The sequence below is a fragment of the Notothenia coriiceps genome, unplaced genomic scaffold (genome assembly GCF_000735185.1).
Source record: "Notothenia coriiceps isolate Sejong01 unplaced genomic scaffold, NC01 NC01_scaffold00021220, whole genome shotgun sequence".
NCBI lineage: Eukaryota > Metazoa > Chordata > Actinopteri > Perciformes > Nototheniidae > Notothenia > Notothenia coriiceps.
The window spans coordinates 5,357-13,241 of NW_011353921.1; the positions used below are offsets into that span (position 1 = coordinate 5,357).

The 7,885-nt window shown below is 39.4% G+C and overlaps 1 long non-coding RNA gene across 1 annotated transcript; it reads right to left on the reverse strand.

The window, feature by feature from the left end:
- Positions 1 to 5,581: 5,581 nt before the first annotated feature.
- LOC104953170 (uncharacterized) lies at positions 5,582 to 7,885 on the reverse strand. The gene is made up of 2 exons (XR_799183.1): positions 7,837 to 7,885; positions 5,582 to 6,899 (listed from the first exon to the last, which is right to left on the reverse strand). It is a non-coding gene; the product is annotated as an uncharacterized lncRNA (long non-coding RNA).

The window sequence follows — 7,885 nt, forward strand, 5'->3', positions numbered from 1 at the left end:
CAACGTCTAAATGACTGTTTTACTTTACATTACATGTTTCTTACATACTCAATATACTGTGGACAATCCCTACAGGAGCGATTTGGAGTGAAGTGTCTCAGGGACACAACGACATGCTGACTGCAGTGGGATTCGAACTTGCTATTCTCTGATCCGAAGAACAGCGCACTAACGAGCACACTAATCCACTGAGCCACAGCCTCCCTTTTTTTTACTTTGATGGTGTCTGTGCGAGGTCATCTTCTCCTGTAGTGTGCTCTTTAGGTGTTAGTGCATGTAAATGGTCTGAGCGGAGATTTTGAGAAAAAGTCAGAATGTTGAGATTTTCTTTTAAAAGCTAACATTTTTAGTCAAAACTCAGTACTTTGTACATGCCTCCATCTTGTGACTGTGTAACTCCCTCTCTTGGATATCAGCATGTGAAGGACACTGTTCAGGAACTAGTTGCTCTGTGTAATGGCAATTTCCATGTTCCAATGTCCTATATATTTGCCCTTACTTTCACAGGAGGTTTTTATAGTGATCCTGACGCAGACACGAACAGATGGATTTCCCGGTCTTTTGCTGCAGTGCAGAATGATGGTTTATTTTGCATTTACATACCAAGGTTTTATTACTCTGTGTCAATGATTGAGGTATGAGCATCTGCTGGGCTGGTGCCGTGCTGTTCTTGCTGGTGGAATCGGTATGCTATTCCTCCTGTGTTCACGTCATTTCCTGTCACCTGTGACTGCTTTTATACACCCGGTGCAACCCGGTGCAGCTAAACCCCGCCACCAAGTGTTCAAAAATAGTATTGTAGTATGAATATAAATAAAGTAAACTGACATAACAACACCCTTAGATGGCTCCTACACTCTGTATGTGATGACTTCTTCCATTCTTGAGATTGAAGCTCAAGCGCATTAGTTACCATTTGCCGATTTGGACCATTCTGATGTTGTTTTGGAGGTTATTGAGGATGTTGAATACATTTCTGACATTTTCAGGATCCAAAATGTCAGTTTTGGATCCCCTAAAACGTAAACATTAATCAAAATCAGCCCACCGGGAGTACCAATATATCCACCAGCTTCCCTGGTTCCTGAGCCTCATCTGTCATATATCTTATTTTATGTATTCTTTCTCATGTGTACTATCTGTGTTTCTGTCTTATTCTATTGCTGCTATAACACCTGGATTTCCCTATGGGTATCAATGAAAGTCCATTTGATCTTATCTCATCTTATCTTTCCAGCAGCCCTGGTTTCTGAGCCTCATCTGCTGGACCTGCGTCTCCTCTCTGCTCGTGGTGCTTAGTCCAGACAGAAGCAGCAGAAGAGGATGTGAGCCAAGTTTACAATCACTCTGCACTTTTGCACTTCTGGTTAGACGATAACTGCATTTCATTCTCTTAGTACTTCAAAAGATTCAAGATTCAAGGCTTTTATTGTCATTTGTGCATAGCTGCAGTTTAGTTATGTCGATGAAAATCTGAGGTCCCAGGCTCCTCCAACAGAGCAACACAATAAAACAGATAGGATAGTGCAAGTAATACAATAAAATAGAATGTAAGTAGTGCCATAAGAGTCTATATACAAGTCAGGATTGTAATTTCCCGTGTTCAGTGTATGCAATTATTATGTAAAGGATTTTCCGAGGCACACCTTCATATGATCACTATAGTTATAAAGAAATAAGAGGAATAAATGAAAAACAGGTTTTGAAATAAAACAAGAATAAAGGTTAAAAGGGGAGTGATTTGTAAAAATATCCATAAAGAAAAAGTCAATCTGTATACAGTTCTGTTTCATATGGGTGTTGAGAGATCTATCCATATCTCTTCATGTTGCTCTCAAAGTGCACCAGATTGATGCTTTTAACTTCAATATAAAAAAATCATGCCCCCGGACCCCCTTGGAGGAGGTGAGGACCCCCCTAGAGGAGGTTAGGTCCGCCCCCCACTTGTAAAAAAAATAGCACTTTACCCCTGCTTACACCTATATGCTGTGAGCTGATTATTGAGCCTTCATTGTAACAGTCCCGGGTACACTGTGTATGTGTGTGTGTATGTGTGTATGTGTATGTGTATGTGTGTGTGTGTGTGTGTGTGTGTGTGTGTGTGTGTGTGTGGGGAGTGTTGCAGTAGAAATGTCCACTGTAGCGCCCGGTACCTTAATGAACTGTGGGCTAAGCCCCGAATGTTTCCAGGTCCAGGAAACGCCCCTGGCACACACTATGAAAAAAGAAGTGGAAGTGTTTTCTTTTTTTTATCTGATAAAAAAGTAAAACACATGAAGCATGCCAGAAAAGATTACTCAAGTTTAAATTCACACAAGCACACGCCCTGCAAAAGCATTTATGATGAACTGTCAACCTGTTTGGTTTAACTTGGTGATTTCTCAAGAGCTGCTAATATTAGACGACAAGCAGTTAGTCGATCGACATAACAACTATTGGCCAACTCATTTGATTATCAACGTAGCACTTTTCTTTAAGATGCTTTTTACAGCCTCTCAGATATGGAGATGTTCAAAGCTTTCAGAAAGATCCCTGCAGAAATCAGTGCACGATAATGGCTTCAAAAGTTTTGTTTTTGTTCTGCTTTTCGATCATATCGAACAAACCAAGCTTTGCTCAAAACAATGTAAGCAGAAGCAGTTTCTCAATATCCATAAACTCTTCACTTCCTCTGAAATACTGCCAGCCTAATATCTTGTGGAGGACCAGAAAAATGGGCCACATCTGGTAAAAAAGTGTCACTCTTGTTTGGAGCAGCGCCCTGTTACACCCTCAATTGGCTTTCTATATATAAACAGCTTAATGGTGACAGGTTTACTCAAATATGCATCTTAACTAGTATTAGTAGGCTGCAAACCTGTACTGTGTCCATGCTCCTTTATTCAATGTTTGGTTTGCAACCTCTCATTGAACACCATGATGTTAGCAGATATGGAATATTTTTAGTTTATACAGTAATACCCAGAGGCAATATCTGTGGCAGCGCAGGAGGTGTGTCTATTTCCTCTTTAAAAAGTAACATGAAACCTAAATGGTTAAACCTCCTAGGTGTTTAAAGCTGTGTAACAACTTGCGTGTGTTCTTGCCAGGACATTCTGTTGAAAGGTTAACAGGAAATACAAGTGTTTGAAATGAATAATGTGCAAGATTTGGTGCATACTTCCTTGAAATCTATGATAAAGCATAAATAATCACTCTTTGTTTAAGGCAAAGACATCTACATCTTATCCACAAAAAGACATTTGCAACTAAACCTTGATGTATGAATGTAATAATGTATTGAAATGTGTGTGCATGGACTACATTTCACAGATCATAAAGGTGGGAGAAGTACTAAGATCTTGTACTTGAGTATTAGCATACAAATATATTAAAAGTACCAAAAGTAGAAGTACTCATTATGCAAATAGAGACATTTCAGAATAATATATATGATACGTTTTATAATCATTGATCATGAAAGTGTTCTCAAAGCTGGTAAAGGTGCAGCTAGTTTGAATGACGTTGTATACTGCAGGGTAGCTTGACAATGTTGCAATAGTATTATTTGCAAAGTAACTTAAAGTATCAAATACATGTAGGCGAGTAAAAGAACACAGTAGCAAAACATTGAAATACTCAAGTAAAGTCTCTCTCTTGAGTAAATGCTACTTAACACCACTGGGTGATACTACAAAAGTTATCCAACTGGGTGTGAATGAAAAGTGGGTGGGGTGAGACTGACAACCAATCTTCTCCATTGCATGTCATTGCAGTGTGTAAGTGTTTAAAATAGGTGAAAATAACAGCTCATTAACCCCTCGTTTAAATGCTTTCTCTATGGGAGTGTGTGTGACTTTATCAAACTCTCTTACCCTATAATCCCCTCTGAGTAGTTCCTGACTTTCCATGGCGTGCCAGAGTACCCATCACAGCCTCCTGTGTTGGATCCACTGTTCAAGAGGCTGGAATTGAACCCAAACGTGCTAGCTTTGTTGTCTCTTTTCCTTTTGTTGGGGTGTCCGTTCCACAGCCCGGAGACCCCGCCGCCCTGCTGCCCCCCTCCGCCGCCGACACCGCCCTGCTGCCTGACACCGGCTCCTCGGTTGTTCTGGTTGCTATTATTAATGTCCAGTGGTATAAAGTCCCGCTGCGCCGTGAAGTCCCCGTTCCCACTTGAGGATGACATCCCCGGAGTCCTGTTTGAGTCACTCAGTGCCCCGTTTCTGGCTCCACACGCCCCGTTGACAAGCGCTTGCAGGCGGCTCGACGTGCTCTGAGATCCGGCGCTGTTATTCACATGCAAGTAGCGGAGCCCTTGTGTCGTCTCCCAAATCTGCATCCACAGGTTGTTGGCTGGTCCACGTTGTTCCGGTTGAAACCAGGCGATCCTCGGATCCATCAAACGTTGTGACACAGTAGTAGGCGAGTAGCCCTCCCCCCCGCACACCCCTTAGCCCTCAGCGTGTGCAGCTAGCCAGGTCGCTAGCTAACCGTTAGCCACCTAGCCTGCTAGCTCAGGTTCTCAGCCGCCCGTTACTTCTAGAATCCGGTGAGAAAAAAAACAAAACACGCTCCTTAGTGGTGACGATACGCGGTTGACAACCTAGAGAATCCACAGGACTAAATGTTGTGAGTCAAGTGGTAAAAATGCAGGTTAATGGAGAAGTGTGCGAGTGTAGAAACGTGCAGCTGCTGCCTGTCGAAGAAGTGGCTCTCTGACCCTTTCCCTAACTCAATGGCGAAGTGTAGGGGGACACTGCGCATGCGCGTGGTGAGTGGGAAAAAGGGGGCGGGGACAGAGTGGTTACGCAACAGACAACTGTGTTTTTTTTTGTTACATAACGACGTGAGATTTATTATTCTGTCATCACGGGGTGAATGGACAAGGTGTAAAGAAAGAGAACTATGAAGAAAAACATGTTTTATTTTGAACTTACTCTCACTGCCTGTGGCTTTCAACTCCTCCCTCAGTCTGTCAGCCACTCTTGAGTCAATGGACTGGTATTTTAACTTTTAATTATTATGTTCATATCCATAGTATTTTTATTGTGCACATACTTACTTTTATGTTTGTATAAATATTTTTACTCCATTTTCTGAATTTTAAAATAAAGTATTTCTGATTCTGATTGAACCGGCGTTATTGTTAGCATACAGTAATGGCAAAAGTGGCCTGATGTTTTACTTAATAAAACATATCTATACTATAGATACAGGACAATCTATTACTCTACAAGCACATGGTAACCAAGTAAAAGCCCAAAGCATCAACATATACTAACATTGCCTATTTAATCATGTTGATTGGATTATTAGTGGATTTATGTGCACCACTTAAATGTTGCATCTCATAAAGATTGAGATATTGTTGTATTACTTACATATAAAATGCAAGGTATCTTAACCTTAAATAATGTATCACAATGTATTCATTCATTTAGATTTGTTTCTATATAATCTGAATTAGAAAAGTAACGAAAACTGTCAGATTAATGTAGTTGAGTAAAAAGTGCATTATCAGGGATACAGAAATCCCAGATAATACGAGTGTGGAGATTGTTAATATTCAAATAATAACAAGAAAACACGTTAGACAATGCTTAAGAAATCAGGATTTATTTCAAAAAGGCATTAAATCCCATCCCAAAGACATAAACCCCCCCTACATTTTCTTTGAAATGTGTTTTTATATTAATGATAGGCATTTTTATCAACATGTCCCTGAAAACTTGTGGGAAACCAGAAGCTGTGCCCGACTCTTACAACGTAAGAACTAACTATCACACACTTCATTTTGGTCTTTAGGAAAATTGTATTTATGGTTTAAAGTCACCATTCAGTTTGAGCATTGAATGGATTAATGAATGAGAGCTAATAAATTAACTGTCAGAAACTCAAAGCAGGGTAAACTTTGGATCAGGTGCAAAAAGATGGCACTACTACCCTCCATTTACATATTTCAAACCTGCAGTTAGCAAACTGTATATTCTAAGTTGTAGCAGCAAGTTTGGATGATAATTGATTTCATTCATAATTGATATTCACTTTGTTCCTGAAAAACATGCTTTCAGTAGAAAATGGGTTTCTGTGGTGACTTGCAGACTGAAAAGTTTCACAAAAATACATTAACAAATTCAGCTCTCCGTGAAAACAGGGAGCCTGGATTGTGAGAAAATGTGTTCCTCCTAACGGTAAAAATGTAAAAATGTTTATGTTAACACCTTGGCAGTGAGAACAGGTCGCTTCGTACGATATTAAAATGACAGTCATTTTTTTATTTCTCTCTTCAAATGCAAGCCAATTTCTTTCCAAAGATAAATTATGTTTACACTAAACAATAAAACTAAATATTCTCTTTTTTATTAGGTGGCAATTATCCCATACTGATAAATCTTATGTAGCATAGCTCTGCAAACATCAACGTTTAGGCTATTGGAACAAGTGGCAGAATTAAGGGGACCCAAATCAAAACCTGGGGGTGTAGAGGTACTTACTTTGGGAAATTAAAGTGAACAAATCCAAGACAAACATTTGGTCCTGATTGTCACATTTAAATCAAGGGAAGACAAATAAAAACCTTTCTTTACTGCCACTTGCAGTAACTAATAACTCAAATAATCCTGTCTTTCTTCACAACAAATACAGGTAAAATTGTAAATCATTATTATTTTGAGAATATTAACACTGAAACAGGCGGCTTACTACCAACATAATAAATATTTGATGGTCTCACAACCACAGTCTGATTCTTTTGATGCTACCGTTAGCATCTCTGTCCACACCACCGTGAGGTCCAGCGCTCGTTACTTCTTCACCACTTTCTCCAGGTAACCGATGAATCTCCTCAGGTTCACTTTGATGTTGTCCAGCACACACAGCTGCTGCGGGCTGTACTTGCCTCTTCCCTCTTTACGAATCTAGAAGGAATATAAAATAAACATATGTCACATCATATAGGAACACATTTTTCTCATTTTGTTTATTTAAAAAATCACTTTAGGTGTTATGGTTCATTCAAATCAGTTGTAAAGAATTTGTGAGCAATACAAGAGGCAGAACAAATTGTTAACTAGTGTGAGGGACGGGATAAAAGTCCTCAAAGGGCGAATGGAAATTGTGAATAATTAGTAATATACGGTTCTTACTCTTAAGAAAATGTAGTACAACTATAGGCAAGAAATACTCTGTTCAAAATGTTACTTAAGTAAAAGAACAGCAAAATGTACTTAAAATATCCAAATAAAAAGTTCTCCTTTTGCAAAAACATTTTTTAAAGTGTTTTTAGTTTTTTAGTTATCATAGAATATAATTCTGTTTTCACAAACACATACAGACAGAGTTTACTATAGTTGTAGTATGTGTCAATATGGAGCAAATGTTGGATACTTTGTATAATACTGAGTAGATAAATTGTATATATCTTAATATGAATCATTTTATTAATATAATAAGTTGTAACTACAAGCATTGAGTTATCATTCAAAATGTTCCTGTGAGATGTACTGGAGTACAAGTTCAAAGTGGCATTAAATGGATTAAAGTTTAAGTACAGTACTCGAGTACAGGGTTTCCCAAAGTGGGGGTCGCGAAATGATTAAAAAAATAATAATTAATAACGTGTGCATAGACATTTTTCAGGGGCGGACTGGCCATCTGTAGAATGTCCCCGCAGCGAGGCTCAAGGTTGAAAATTCACTAGCACATCCCCCCCCCTTCGTTGACAATTCACGAGGTGGGGGGGTCGCCAGTCTCTGGGACTGTTATTTTGGGGGTCGCAGGCTGAAAGGTTTGGGAACCCCTGCTCTAGTTGATGTACTTAGTTACTGTCCACCCCTGGTAAGACGTGTCTGGTACCTTGGCTTTAAAGATGGGTTGCAGAGCCTTCAGTGCGGGGAGTAACGCA